The sequence below is a fragment of the Leucopleurus acutus genome (genome assembly GCF_964270905.1).
Source record: "Leucopleurus acutus genome assembly, chromosome: 6".
Taxonomy (NCBI): domain Eukaryota; kingdom Metazoa; phylum Chordata; class Mammalia; order Artiodactyla; family Delphinidae; genus Leucopleurus; species Leucopleurus acutus.
Window position 1 is genome coordinate 34,190,218 of NC_139149.1, and position 16,877 is coordinate 34,207,094.

Sequence of the window (16,877 nt, forward strand, 5' to 3'; positions counted from 1 at the left end):
ATAAAGTATCTTAAAATAAACTGTATTATAAATATATTTAGGTTGAGCATGCTCTCTGTAATTCATATAGACTCTTCATTTCTTATTACTTATTCTGATTCTTGCAAACGTATTTTTTATTTAGACTTTGCAGACACTTGAATACATAACCACTCTACCAAGTGTTTTTCAATTTTTTGGTCCTTGAATCAGAAATACCAGTATTACCTGGGACCTTGTTAAAAATGTAAATGCTCAGGTAACCTATGGGTTACCAAGTTACTACAGGTGATTATAATACCCTCTAAAGTTTAAGAACAACTATTGATATTAGGAAGGCATTACCTGGTAACTCTCTCAGTTAAGGCATACCTTAGAACAGCAACAAGAGAAACAAACACAGCAGAAGTATAACAGATTCCTATGCCCCATCCCAGATATTCCTACAGAGACAGAATCTATGGGATCAGTTACCAGAAATCTGGATTATTAATTAGTCTTTCCCACCCTGCCCCCCAGAATAACTGTTTTGAAGTTAGGCTAACAGGGTCCAAAGGTTGGTACTGAGAGACCCTTGGGCTAGGTGACCTCGCCTTTGCAAAGCTGTCCAGTTACCTTTCATGCTATGTCAATGAAAGAAGCTTTGAACATGAGGGGTCAAACCAGAGCAATGAACACTGTAGTACTTTCATCACTATGAATATTGACTCCTGTCTCCTTTTCTTCATTTTATGTAAACCTCAGGTTCTCTTTCTGCCTTTTGCTAACTTTCAGTCTTGGCAACAAGTCTTCTTATACTGGTGAGCAGTGTTCCTGGATCTATCCTAATAGAAACCAACTAACATGTCTCTCACTTGTGATGGTACTACAGGATCCCTCAGGAGTACAGTATTATGGGGACTCTCACCCCTTTTTTTCTGGTCTCCATTTCCATTCTATACTTGTGCAATGAATCTGCTTAGCATTATAGTTACTACATTTACTTTTCCACTAAAAAGTTGCTGATTAATTTAATTAATCATTTTGGTGGTGGATATCTTCTGTAAACTGATCCCAAGCCACCTTTCTACTCATGACTCTAATTAATTATCCAAATACGTAAATCTTCTGTGTCACACAGTATAACTCTAAGTAAGTTCTTCCACCACCTTTGCATATAGCTGCATGTTACTTATCTCTTGTGGACCAAGTTGAACTACACCTCTTATGGAGAGTGTATACACTGTCCAGAGAAGTCTGTGACATTATTCTCATTTCCCCAGTAGTCATTCCTGAAAGAGCCCAAGTGGTGTTTGTATTAGAAATAAAATGCAAAGAGTGACTATACAAGAATCACCACAAAGATTATCATAAAGCCATCCATAAAGACATCATTGATGTATGTTTTTCCTCAAAGAATGAAGATTCAAATAAAGCTATTACTTGCCTTAATAATAATGCCCAATTAATAAAATGCAAAGGAACCAAACCCCCATAGCACAGTTTTTATATTCAAAATAGAATCGGTCTTCCCAGTAAAATATCATATTTGACTTACTACTGCAAATGGCAGTAACAGAATCACCATATAAACTTACTTCAAGAAGGAAATCCTTCTCTCCTTCTTTCATTTCTTAAAGAAATTCCTATGGTGCAGTGAGTGTAACATAAAACAAAAGACTTACTGGTGAAAGCAAAAGAGCAGAAACCTAATTCAAATAAGATAGTTCAAATATTTGCATCACTTAAGTAACAAAGTATCATTTTATTAGGTCATGTTTTCACTTATGTAAAATGAGTGTGCTAAAGATATGTATATATATAAATTATTCAATATGATACGTATGTATATGTATTTATATAACAAGCTATAAAAGTTAGGGAAATTTAAAAACATTGTTAGAATAAAATAACATGAAATAAGATAAAAATTTTATCTTTTTGATTTTTAATAAAATTGTGGGTCTTTAAACCTAATTTTTTATGTTAAAAATGGTTAATAGTTCTAAAAATATAAGTCTTTAAAAAATGTTCATAGAAACCTTCAAAAGGCCACATCTTCATAATATGCAAGTTTCACCACTGGGAATTAGGTCTTGAGTGAAAAAAGTGAGAATTTTATTTCCCTTTCTATGCATGTCTTATGCAGGTATTTGACGATTATATTTTATTATTTAATAAAATAAAACTGCTGAGTGGCAATGATTCTTAAGACAGTTTAATCCGTTGTATCCTGATTTCATTCAAAGCAGTACACAAATACATGGCTACTGTTTTTATGTCCTGAGTCCCACTCTTAGAACAGAATTTATATACTATCTTTTTTCAAGTAATTTGTCAATAGACAGAAAGAAGAAAGACGGTATTATATATTGATAAGAGTTTTTACTAAACTTGATTTTGAGGAAGGAAGAAGAGAGGAGAAAGGTAAAAGAAGAAAATGAAGCCTACAATTCTGCTTCACAGTACTTCTCATGCACTTGTCAGTGTATTGTTGTTTCATGTGCTTTCCTCTCTGCTGATGGTGGTATGCATTCCCTCAACCATTCAAAATGGCAACAAATGTGATGCCAACTTAAAGGAAATTTAAGAAGCACTGAATGACTGTATTAATCAGGTTAACTATGGAATAGATGTTGCAGCATGTCTGATGTTTTGACATTCCATGGAGAAATCTGATCTGGGTTGTTGCCTATCAAATCAATGCATTGGACAAAGACTACTATGTCTTCAAGGAACAGAAGTGTTAACAGCTAAGTTCCAGTGTCACTGCAGGAGATAAGGATAGATGTTAGGCCAGGTGGAATTTAAGACTCATGAACTTATAATGTGATTTGGAATATAAGAAGAACCTATTCTACATTCTACATGGCAAGTAGCTAGGGATAAAGGATATCATAATGCTGAGCCATTTTTGTTATAATTGAATGCCTTAAAAACCAATCAAAAGAAACAAAACCTTTAATCTAGTGAATACAATTGTCTATCGACCAAATAATAAGCATAGTTAGAAAGGTAGACAAATCTAAGACACAATGCCTTTCCAGAAAATTTACAATTTACTAGGGAGAAAAGAATAAAAACATGGAATTAAAAACAGCATATATAGATGTATATATCTATGTGTGTATAGTACATGCATATAAATTCAATGCTATATTGTGTAATATAGTCAATAAGTATTATTAGTATTCAACAGAATTAAATTATGAGTATTGAAATAGTTCCATTGAGGAGGTAGGCCTGTAACCAGATCTTTGGAGAGGAGTAGAATTTGAATACGAGGAAGAGTTATAGGAGGAAGATGACTGGACATTTCTGTCAGGAGAAAACCAATACAGTACAAAGTACAGCCATTTGCCTTTTTGAGAAAGGATGGTGCATACACCTGGCCAAGATTACCTTTGGGACTATATTGGGTAGGGAGGGCAGAGGGGAGATTTATGCTGATGAACTTAGAAGGGGTAAAGATGGATGCTGAAACTCGTAGTCCTGCCTACCCTCTATTCCTTCGCCCGAACTAGGGGATAAATCCTACTCTGTTTGCCTGTCTACTTAGTATAGGAAGGCAAAGTAATGTTCTGCTGATCAAGAAGAAGAACTGCATGCACGTTTAAAAGTGCTTCCTGTTTAAAGGAGATCAGCTTGGTGCTTTGTGACCACCTAGAGGGGTGGGAGAGGGAGGGTGGGAAGGAGACACAAGAGGGAAGGGATATGGGGATATATGTACACATATAGTTGATTCACTTTGTTATACAGCAGAAACTAACACAACATTGTAAAGCAATTATAGTCCAATAAAGATGTTTTAAAAAAGTGCTTCCTGTTTAGATATCATCTTTATGATATTTCACATCATTACGACAGACTTGGAGTAATGAAGTTATGATAAGAGATGTAATTTTAAAGTAGAGATGTCTAAGTCAGAACTGCATATACTATGTTATTACATGTGTATTACACAGATCTCAGTAGCAACTGAAATAGTGCAGGTTGCTATTCCTACAAGCACTTACTTCATTTCACTAGCTCTTAATTTTCTCCAAATGTTTATATGGAGGCAGGGAGCAGGGACAGAAGAGTAATGTGGCTGTAATTATGAGGCTTTCTGGGGCACAATAAACCAAAACAGCAATGCAGAAATAATTTGAAAACAAATCCCTGAGAGCAAAACTATCCACCAGAAGAGAAAGGCAGGGCCTGGTGATCTGAGTACAGAAATATAGGTCACAGGCATAGCCTCTGGAGCAAAGAGCTCAAAAGAATGTTTGTTCAGTGGTTACCAACACAAGTCACAGCTTTAGAGCCAAACTGCCTGGGCATGGCTCCTGGTGCCACTAGTTACCTGTGCAACCTGGGACAGTGACTTCACTTCTCTAGGCCCAATTGTCCCCTCAGAACCTGCTTCATAAAGTTGTGATGAGGGTTAAAAGAATTACAATTTGTGAAAATCGTAGCACTCAGCATGTGGTGTCACAGAAGGAGTGTGAGTGTGTACTGTATTATCCCCAAAAGGACATTTTTAAGAGTGAAAGGGGCTGCTAAAAGCATTAAAGTTTATACATTATTTTGAAATGTGTATTTATTGGTCAAAGAAACCACAGTTTTATTGTAAACCAAAAATAATTTTCAAAAATAAACCTTTTTCTTAAAGATGAAATAATTTATTTATATAAATTAAAACAAAAGTACTTATTTATTGGATATTATGAAGGAACATAAGTAGAAAAAATATTTTTGGTACATTTTCATGAACACAATCAGTTTTCTTAGTTTGTTTTCATTATTGTGTTACTGGTTTTGTTCCCTAGAACATACTTTGTTTTTCAATGTGGTTTTTTAGAAACATTTTTAACAGCTTTATTGAGGTATTTACATGCCATAAAAATCCATTTATTTTAAGTGTATAATTCAGTGTTTTTAAATACATTTCAGAGTTCTGTGAATATCATCACAAAGGCTTTCTATTTTTAACTTCTTCATAAAATTACCTGTAATATTCTTCCAAGTTTCTTTTTTTTCAGGTTAATCAATTTGAAATAGTTAATGCCTTCAATTTACTCTTCTCCGTGGACCATAATAAATTTAAATGAGAAAATGATGTGTTAACATATACTGAAGTATCTGATAACTCATGGTAAGTTCTAAATTTCTAAAAAGAAAATATATTCAATTCTAATCTTTTTAATGTAAAAATATGTACATAGTACTGTCTAATTATTTTTACGGGTACTGTCTTTTTGTTTCATTCACATTACCTTTCACCTATATCTAACAACTCTTTTTATAAGACTATACATTTCAAATAAATTAGCTATTCCTGACTATTTTGAATGTTTTGCCATATTTAAATCCTGTAAAACTGTAGGCTTTCTAATTTTCTTTTCCATTTTAGTATACAGCATACATTTTTTCAGTTAAAACTAGGAACTCCAAATTTTTTTTCCCACAAGTTAAGATATTTTGCAGCACAATCTTCAGATTTAAAAATTAAATAGTGCATGCTGTTTGAGTATTCACCATTTAAATTTCTCAATTTTTGCATTGTTATTACAAGGATAAATTTTAATTTCTTTCTGTTTGTGGAAAGTTCCCTATTGTTTTTCAAGGTGGCTGCACCAATTTACATTTCCACCAACAGGGCACAAATGTTCTCTTTCCTCCACTTTCCCAAAACTTATCTCTTGTCTTCAATGATAGCCATTTTAACAGGTGTGAGGTAATATCTCCTTGTGGTTTTGATCTGCATTCCCGAGATTATTAGTGATGATCACCTTTTCACGTACTTGTTGAGCATTTTATGTTTTCTTTGGAAAAATATTTATTTAGATCTTCTGCTCATTTTTAATGGGATTGTTTGTTTTATTGCTATTGAGTGTATGAGTTCTTTATATATTTTGTGTATTAACCTCTTATCATAAATATGATTTATAAATGTTTTATCCCATGGGGTAAGTAGCCTTTACATTTTGTTAAGGCTTTGCTGTGCAGAACTATTTAGTTTGATATGGTCCCACTGGTTTATTTTTGCTTTTATTGCCTTTACTTTGGTAACAAATCCAAAAACTCATTGCCAAGACCAATGTCACACAGCTTACTTGACATTTTCTTCCAGTAGTTTTACTGTTTCAGGTCTTCTGTTCAAGTTTTTCATTCATTTTGAGTTGATTTTTGCTTATGGCATAAAATGGGATCCAGTTTCATTCTTCTTGCATGTGGCTGTCCAGTTTTCCCAACATCATTTTTTGAAGAGACTATATTTTCCACACTGTATATTTTTTTCACATTTTATATTCTTGGCTCCTTTATCTTAAATTAATTGACAGTATATTGTGGCTTTATTTTGGGTTTCTCTATTCTGTTACATTGATGTATATGTATGTTTTTATGCCAGTACCAGAGTGTTTTGATTACTGAAGCTTTATAATATAGTTTTAAATCAGAAATTGTGACACCTTCACCTTTATTCTTCTTTAAGATTGCTTTAGCTATTAGGGGTCTTTTTTGGCTCCATACAAATTTTAGAATTGATTTTCTTTATCTGTTCTGATTTTTAACACAGTGATACAAAAATATAAAAGGGTTTTAATACCTTTTTTAGAATACTTTGGTTTACTTATAAAGCAGTTCTTCAAAGGATAAAACATTTCTAAAATCTGTTTATTGACAATGAAAAGAGAAAGCATGAACTACCATATTACTTTTAAAATTATTCATCATTAACTGCATCACAAAAATTCTATATTTTAGCCAGTCCTACTTTGCAGAAATTAAAAACAAAACAAAACACCTGTAAATCCTGACCATACTTACTTCTATTTTAATTGGAGTTTTTCACAGTTTGTTTGTAAACAAAAGGGTAAAGTATGTGTTCACCACAGCCAACTCTAAGAATGTTTCTGTTCCATAAGCTTCCTAATTTGGCAGCCAACTCTAAGAATGTTTCTGTTCCATAAACTTCCTAATTTGGCAAGAATATTTTTAACATGACTTTTTTTCACCAATATTTATACTTACGTTATCATTACAAAACCAAGTAATTTTATTTATTTATTTTAAAACTTTTTAAACTAAATTTACAATTTGTCAAATGTTTCATTTCAGCAAAATGAATTACCCTAATCTTTACTTTGATTTTATAAATGGGATCAAAATACTGAACTGCTGTTGGAATTAGTATGTTGATATGAAACATCTGATAACAAGGATATAAAATTAACACAATTTAACCTTTTGCAAAGTTCTTCTATTAGAGCCAGTACATAAACAGCTATCACTTTACTTTTTTAAAAATATTTATTTATTGATCGATTAATTTTGGCTGTGCTGGGTCTTAGTTGCAGCATGCGGGATCTTTAGTTGCAGCATGCAGACTTCCTAGTTGTGCATGCAAACTCTTAGCTGTGGCATGCATGTGGGATCTAGTTCCCTGGCCAGGGATTGAACCCAGGCCCCCTGCATTGGGAGCATTGAGTCCTATGCACTGGACCACCAGGGAAGTTCCTCACTTTACTTTTTTTATGTGCACAAGGAACTTTGGACTTAAGCATGAGCAAAATTAATGAAGAACATTTATTTGATCTAAATGAAAAGCCTAATATAAAAACCTACCTTCTTTAACTACATTTGTTAAAATATCATCTTTGGCAAGACATCTATAAACTACTAAATTTTGAAGTAGATGCTGATGCTTTTCCAAAAGAGTTGCATCTTATTTTTTCATGTGTTTATTGATATAATTCCAATCCCTGTAGTGAATAATAACTATCAACAAGCATTTTGTGCAAGTTAAAATTTCACCCTCATTCTTGGCATATAAAAAGTCAATAATTAACTTTTCATTAAGAATATTTTTTAAAATAATTTTTATTTATTGCAAAAGGCAAAAAGCCACAGATTTTTAAGGAAATATATACATATATGATATATAATAATTATTATATATATTCAGTGGCTGAATAACTGAAAGGTGGAGTTCTAACAAGCCATCTCCATGTGTTTGAATGCAACTATGAATAATATTGCATTGCTTGCAAATTTAAAAATCTAGGACAATGCTAACAGGAAGCAGGGACAGCAAATGTGTCTTTGGACACTCCAAGCAAATCTGGGTATATGATCCCCCCCCCCCCCTACAAAAGAGTCAGTGCTCTTACTGTCTGTGCGTGGATCAACTGAACTATACAAGGATCAAAGTAAAGCACGATCACAAATTCCATTAGTCATGTACGTATTTTTATACAACTTACATTTTAATACTGGGTTGCTTGTGCACGAGAAAACACCAAATTTCAAATTAATTTAGGGCTGGCATGATTTTGTTTGCCCATGCTAACCTAGCTCCCTCCGCAGCCACCCACTGTTCATCATTCCATTAGCAGAGGATACAATTAAGTCTGCTTATTTTGTGCTTTTTAAGCATGCCTACTGAGAGGAGACTTAATATCTTTACCTTTTCTGCCTTTTGATGCTACCTATAGGATAAGGACAAGCACATATACTGACAGCATTTAAGGAGTTAATAAACAATGAAAGTCTGTTGGTGGCTAATCTGCTTGAACATCATAGAATCATATTAAGTAGTATTTGTTGAATATTTCTATAAACAAGGCATTAGGTAGTTTTTCTGATACCCATATGGCCCTGGGTCAGTCCTGTCATCTCTTTAAGTGAATTTCCTCATCTCTTAAGTAGACATGCGTGATTATCTAAAAAGTCTAGATGGAATTGAGTCTATTAGGAATATCAGTTACTTCAGGGAAAACATGTTTATTGTGAAAAACATGGTCTGGTTCCAATAAATTGTTAGCATGCTTGATCATTGATATCTTTACCATGTAAAAAAATTATTTTTATTCCCAGCTGCACTGATGAGGAAACAAATACCGAAAATTCAGAGTAAATTCTACCAGGCCACACAGCGAGGTCTCATAGAGCCAGAAGAGACTTACAAAATCCAGACTCCCCGACTAATGTTCTATCAGCTAGACCTCCAAATGAGCCTCACAAATGTAGGTAGGAATAGCTTTCCCTAAGACACTCATGAAGCAAAACAGAGCAATACTTCATTCCATGTGATGTCTAATTTGAAATGCAAACAATTGCCAATTTGTTTGACTTGTATTTATAATTATTTCCTTGTGAATTACTCATCACTAAATGCTTTATAAATATTTTCTCTCTTTCCCAATGTCTATGGAATGATCATAGCATAGAAAATGTTGACTTTCAAAGATTTTTTAATATCTCTTTCTGAAATAACATGTATTTGTAAGATATGGTAAAAGCACTTTTAAAGAAACAAATCTTGAATTTGAATTCCCTCTCCGACAATGACTAAACTGACGTTCTTATTAAGATGAAGTGCACAGTGACTTTTATGTAAAGGTAGCCATTATATAACAAGTAGAAAGTAAATATGGATATTTGAATTTAGTTGAGCACAGCCTCACCATCAGCTCCTTCTGATAGATTTTTAGACTTCACTACCTTTATGTAAGCTGAAGGTATTGCATTGGATGCATTAGTGAATCTGTTTTTACTTTTGCCTATAATGAAAAGAAACAAACTAGTGGCCATAATATGGCAGCATGCATCATATGCTTACCATAATCTAGAATGTTAACTCTACATGAAGAACTTTTATTTCTCAGTCTTTTTGAACATGAGACATAATTTAAAGCATTTCTAGATAGTAACATAATTACCCCTTTACTCAGGAATTTAAATTCAGATTAGAATACGGAGCTTAGTAACATGACTCAGAATATTGTTCTTACTCTTTGTTTGTAATCATTTCAATATCAAATACTTTTTAAAGAAAAAAGAAAACAGCAGTTCTCCCCCTTTTTGGTCTTGATTGCTATCATATGGTGATTGTATATGTGTTTTTCAATCTTTCCCATGAAAAACTTGTTTTGAATTTAAATCAGCCTAAATACTAAAAAGTCTAACATCCCCTTTTAAAAACAGAAATTCAAAATTGTTAAATATTAATGGCAATTCCCTTAAGCAAGAGAGAAAGGAAAACCATTAGAAGAAGTTCAGAGAAACGTAACATACTTATTAATGAGCCGCAGGATTGGCTTATAAGGAAAGATTAAAGAAAAAAATTTAAAAAGGAAAGCTAGACTTGTTGCAGGAAAAGACCATGGTGACCAAAGCTGCAGCAGTAATGTAAACAGTCTGGGTGGAGACACTTCACATTTTGGTGTAAGTGAGGGGGGAAAATGACCCAGCTCATTTGCTAATGATAAGTATTAGTAGGTGCCAAATGCAGTAATCAAAAAGTAAGCCCTCAGCTCTAAATATTATTTAAAATATCTTGAAGAAAGACAGTTTAAAGTGATAAAGTATGATAATAATCAAATGGATATGGAGTTTTGAAAAATATTTATTCAACTCAATCCCTATTCCCTACTGCCTACATCCTCAGATAATAAAGAAAAAAAAAAAAAAAGAGAGACAGAGCCATGTAGACATAAAAGTCTCAACTCCATATCTTAACAGGAGACTCACTTAGTATGACTGACACAGAAATGCATAAAAAGGGGCAAGATAATATGAGGGACAGGGTAGAGGGAGAGGAAAATGCTCATTTTAAAAGAAAAAAAAAAAGACCGTGTGAAACATGAAAAGCCACTCCATATTTGAGAGATTAAAAAGGGAAGTCGAGAATATCATGCAGTTTCCCATTCCCCTTACTTGATTCTTCTCGCCACTTCATTGGTTAAGTTTTATAGGTTGCAGTAACTGGCATGGAAGAGGTATGGCTGTCAGCTGTTCACAATGCAGAATTTTGAAAAGGTCAGCATAGTAGCAGTATGACAGGCCATGTAAGTCATCATGTGACTTATAACTCATTTGTAAGTGGAATGAGAACTAGAGCAAATTAATGTAAACTCTGCCATAAGACCTCTGAAAACATGTTAGCTATATTGAAAGCTAGGCTTTCCTTTCTATCTAGAAAGACAGATAGATATGTCCTCACAAATGCATTGCCTTTCTTAGGAGCAGCAGAAATGAAAAATAAGTTCAATTTTCTGTGAAGAGGTTTAAAGAAAAGATATTAGCAGAAGGAAGTCAGTTTGGGTATGTATATTGTGTATATACAGATAGTATATGTGTTTAGGTTCTGGTTGGTGCCATTTGGACATCATTTTCTGATCAAAAAGAAAAAAATTCTTAAGACTTCAAGTTACCTATTTTCCAGGCATGTTAAAATAACATTGTCAGTCAAAAGAATATATTTATGACATTCCATAGTTTTATTGTGATGGATCTTTTAACTGTGGAACTTTATCTTACATTACCATGGGCCTAATTTTATACCATTAACAATGTATTGTATTTTGAATGAAAACTAGTAAGGTGCACATATATCATAGTACATACTTTAGTCCTGAAATGCTAGAATAAGTTGCTGGACATGCTACAGGTGATTGATATGGAGTAGTGAAAGAGTTAATTATCCATAATACCATTTTTCCCACCAGACATCCCACTGTGCCTCTGCTATACACTTAGGCACAGTTCCTAATGGCAAAATCTATTAGAATGCACAATATTCTCCCAAGGGAGGTAATGGAAGTCCTGTCACTCGAGACATTTAAAACTGCACTGGATAAAGCACTGGAGAGCCATGAGTGCATGATCTCCAACCCTCAGGATAGAACACATGACCTAACGGGTGCTTTTCCACCCCTTAATGTCTTTGATTTGCTGGGTTTTAATAGTTACTTCATATTTAAGTAGATCTAGAACAACAGTCTATTTTTTTCAATGGGAATTTAGTTTGGTCTATAAAGTGTCAAGACAGAGGTGACAAGGCAAACCACAAGGGAATGAAGGAAGCCTCATGGAAATTTAATTGATTTGGAGGAGGGTTTAGCAAACACAACAGTGTATTAAGGTTTAGCAAATGCCTCAACTTTTTTCAAATGTTTTCAGTTCAAGGAAACCCAAAACACATTTGGCTAAACACTTTTTCCTTGATTTTCAAACCCATGTGTATTTCAAGGGAAATTTAATCCATGTGTTTCTGATTCATTTACACTTAGCTCATCAAAATGTGGTTTCGTAAGACCCATTTGATGTCTAAGAAGCCTTGTGAGCTTTTGTATAAGCCTTTTTTCTTTGAACCAGGAAGTTGCTTTTTGCCAAAAGTCAATGGAACTTCAGCCTGAAAAGAGTCAGTTGTGTTTGGAATTTTGGAATCCTCGAAGTTGGTGGGAGCTAATGAAGGAGGGTGGCGACACTGATTCAGATGGAATGAATGTTTCCATTTCTAATATATTATCTATTCAAATGACTTAAAAATCTTTATGTTTTTCTCAATTTATAGGGGAAAAAAATCCATCTGAAATTTTTGAAAACCTTGTAGAAAACATAAGGATGAATTTTATTACTGGATGCGATATTGCCATGTATTCTGATAATTATCCACTAAAGTGACTGTTGGTGATAAGTAATCAGGGCAGTAGTGTCGTTTATCTCAGGGCAATTATAAAGAAGTGACTCAAAAAGGTGTTTAGATTGGGCATCTTTCTATATTAAAAGAAGAAAGCCTCTGCCTAGTTTTTTTTGCTCTGTGCACAGCACTACTGGTTCTTTAAACAAGAAAGGAGACAAATAAGACTCAGTGAATGTGCTGATTCAGGTGCATACAATCCCCTATCTCATTGCCGGTGTTCTTAAAGAGCATCTGGGGTAAGGAAACGTAGATCCGGTCCATCCGTCAAGAGTCCATGAGAAAGCCAACAATGTTTGCACCTGCAGGATGAATTACATCTTTGGTGAGTGTGGGAAGCTACATAATGAAACAGCTGAATGGCTGATACATTTCTTTTCCCTTGCTCCTACCGTACCTTCTTTTTGCACTACCTTTTATTTTTCCTACTTCTTCCTCTCCCCTTTCCCCACCTTTACACAATTACCACTAGATAATAGAACAAATGTGACATGTTCATCCAAGGATGGGTTGACATGGTTTACACATTGCTTTCATTTGGTTGTTCTTTGGATGAATTCTTCGTTGAGAACAAGATAATGAAAACCATACGGTCATTGAACACAAAATCTGCCGTCACTTTGGCTGTTCCCTTACAGCCCATTTCATTTCATGAAGGCTGGTCCTTGAGTTTACTCCAATATAAGAGCCCAACCAGGTGGAATCCTGCCCCCTATGGGTATGGATCGTTCAGCAAATACTGCCAATTTAGTTCTTGCCTGTCACCTCTACATCGGAGAGCTCATTTGAATGTAGCACCTCTTGCTTACCTGGTGTAGCTTTAGAAACTTGGTCTTTTAAGTATTCTTAGAGTTCTGTTCAGGGACCTTCATTGTGAGAACTGAAGACAGAAGAACCAGGATAGGTGACAACTGAGAATTAAAAGAACATTAAGTTTATTTCTAGTTTGTCACTTGTTTTACACAGACACCAAAGAGACATCTCAGCTATATAAATTCATCTCTGAAAACACAAAGGTAAAAGCTGTTATTTGTGGTTTAAGATACAAAAATATTTTCTCTTAAAATTGGCTGCAGAGGCTTTTTTGCACTGACAGAATTTATGAAAATACCCAATCTATTATGTCTAATTTCATTTCCTTTCTCAAAGACATATAATTGAGAATAAAAACTGCAGTCAATATTCAAAATATAACCCATACATCTTTCTAATGCAGGAGAAATATTGTCAAGTTCTTTTTCAGTACAAATATATGTTTTGCTTTTAATTATCAGAAATCTTTATTATTGATCAAGCAAAACAAACTTTGTATAATATAGAATTATCTTATCTCTCCCCATAAGTGTAGAAATGGAAACAGAGTGATTAACAACAAAATATACAAACTTCTGTAATTTATGTTACTGAGAGATGGAAACAAAGTGATTAACAGTAAAATATAGAAACTTCTGTAATTTATGTTACTGAGAGATGGAAAGGAATCTATAATAATTTTGTCCAAACTCCTAATTTTATGTTGAAGAAACAAAAGATGTAGAGAACTTAGGAGACTTGTTCAAAGTTCCCCGACTGTCTTGTATCAGAGTGGACATTAGCATTTAGTTCTCTTAAATACTAGTCCAATGCTGTTTTAACAATCAGTAAAATTTCTATAGGAAGAATATATTCCAGGAATAGGACACATCAAATAGGACTACATGGGGTCTTTGAATTTGAAAAGTTCTCACTAGGTAGAATTCTCATATTCAGAACAGATTAAAGTCAAATTCACTCACTGAGGTGGAACTGAGAGCCCTAGATCCTCATATGTTTGTCTCTCTTACCCCTACCTCCTGAGAGGACTCAAAGGTGTCTTAGAAGAACACCACATTTTCCTTAGGACCATGTCTTGAAAACTCCAATAACTTCTCCAATTGTGGAGAATAGACCCTAAAGTGACCCCCAATGACCCGGCTGAGTTAGTTTGCCATAAAAAAATACCACAGACTGGGTGGCTTAACTATAGAAATTTATTTTCTGGGGGTTAGAAGTCTGAGACCAAGTTGTCAGTAGGGTTGTTTTTTCTGAGATTTCTCTCCTTCACTTGTAGGTGGCCATCTTCTCCTCGCAATTTCACTTGGTCTTTCCTCTGTACATGTCTGTCTCCTACTCTCCTTTTCTTGTAAGGACACCAGTCTTGCTGAATTAGAACCCACCCTAATAACCTCATTTTAACTTAATTACCTCTTTAAAGACCCTGTCTTTATTATTTTTTTTAATTTTTATTGAAATATAGTTGATTTACAATGTTGTGTTAATTTCTGCTTTACAGCAAAATGATTCAGTTATACATATACACATTCTTTTTTTCTTATTCTTTTCCATTATGGTTTATCATAGAATATTGAATATAGTTCCCTGTGCTATACAGTAGGACCTTGTTGTTTATCCATTCTATATATAATAGTTTGCATCTGCTGATCTCTCAAACTCCCACTCCATCCCTCCGCCACCTCCCTCCCCCTTGGCAACCACAAGTCTGTTCTCTGTGTCTGTGAGTCTGTTTCTGCTTCATAAAAGTTCACTTGTGTCATATTTAAGATTCCACATATAAGTGATATCATGTGGTATTTGTCTTTCTTTTTCTGACTTACTTCACTTAGTATGATAATCTCTTGTTCCATCCATGTTGCTGCAAATGGCATTATTTTGTCTTTTTTTATGGCTGAGTAGTATTCCATTGTACCACATCTTGTTTATCCATTCATCTGTAAAGACCCTGTCTTTAAATGCAGTCACATTCTGAGGAGTCACACTTCAACAAATGAATTTGGGGGGAACACAATTCAGCCTCTAACACCTTCTTCTGTTTATACCTTTGTTATAATCTCCTCCTTTGAGAGTGGGTGAGAATTTTTCCTTGATTCCAAATAGTGGAATATGCCAAAGGTGATGGGAGTTGCTCCATGATTACACAACATTTTACAATAACCTGCCTGTCTTGCTAGAAGACTTGCTTTAGAGTCTTTCTTTCTTTTGGACTTGGAACTAGTAAGTGGCCATGTTAGGAGGTTTGTACAACAAAGAGCTGAGAAAGGTCTCCAGCCAATATCCAGCAAGAAGCTACCTCCCTCAGTGTTATAGCCAATAAAGATAAATTCTGCTATCCACCTGCATGAACGTGGAATTGAATCCTTCCCCAGTCAGGCCTTCAAAGGAAAATCATAACCCTTGCCAACACCTTGACTGTGGCCTTGCTGAAAACTCAGCCAAGACATTCCCTAGCTCCTGACCCACAGAAACTGTGAGGTAATAAATACATGTTGTTTTAGGCCACTAAGGTTGTAATTTGTTAGATGGTATAGAAAACGAACACCTAAAAATCCGTGAGTGGCTTTGGAACCAGGCTGTGGGTTGAGATGAGAGAAATTTTGATAAGCATGCTAGGAAATGCCTAAATAGCCTAGAACAGCTCATTGGCAGGTGTCTGGCCAACATCATTAAAGACACTGTCAATGAAGGCTCACAGTGAAGGGGGGAGCATTTTATTGAAAGCTGGAGAAAGAGGGATCCTTGTTATATAGTGGAAGACAGCATAAGCAAAATTGTCTCCTAGAGATATGTGGAAAGCAGAACCTGTAAATAATGAATTTGTTCATATAGCTGATTTTCAAGCAAAGTGGTGAAGGTGCTGCCTTGTTGATTTTTACTGATTGTAGTAAAATGTGAGAAGAGAGAGGCAAATTGAGGGAAGAACTATTTAAAAAATTATCATTAAGAGATTTACTGCCAGGAAAGATTGCTCTGGAGAAAAAATCGAGGATGTGATTCTATAACCTTTTCATTAAACCTCAGAAAATTAAAAGGTTAGGCTATTCCATCACAAAAAAGGGCCTTTCTAGAGAGCAACAGTGTGCCTTACAGATCCTCCCAATCAAACCATAAAGGTTCTACTAAGTTAACTGTGGTGTCCCTTAGCCATTTTAGCAGGACACCAAGGTAGAGAAGGAATTATCCCCAAAAGATCTGTGAGCCTGGATTTTGTCTTATGACATGAACCCCATTAAAATTCACAGGAGACCCAGAAAATACTTGAGTTAGTGGTTTCAACGTAGAAGTCACTACCAGATGAATTAAAAAAGACCGAGAGTACAATATGAAAGGAGGGTGTCTCACCCCCCAGGTTCTACTGGCAGGAAGTCCTGATAAAGTTCCTCAGCTGTAAACCTATGCTACCTTTCATGAAAGAGGAAGAGTGACCAAAAAGCTGAACCAAGAGCCAGAAGATAGAGCCTAGAGCCACAGAGAATTGTTCTCTGTCCTTGAAATTGAATCAAGAAACTCCCAACATTTGCCTGGCTGGACTTCAGGATTTCCATAGAGCAGTGATTCCTTTTTATCTTCCATTTTCCCCCTTTTTGAACTTGGATGTCTATAAATGTTATTTTTGTCTGTCCCATTATTTTATATT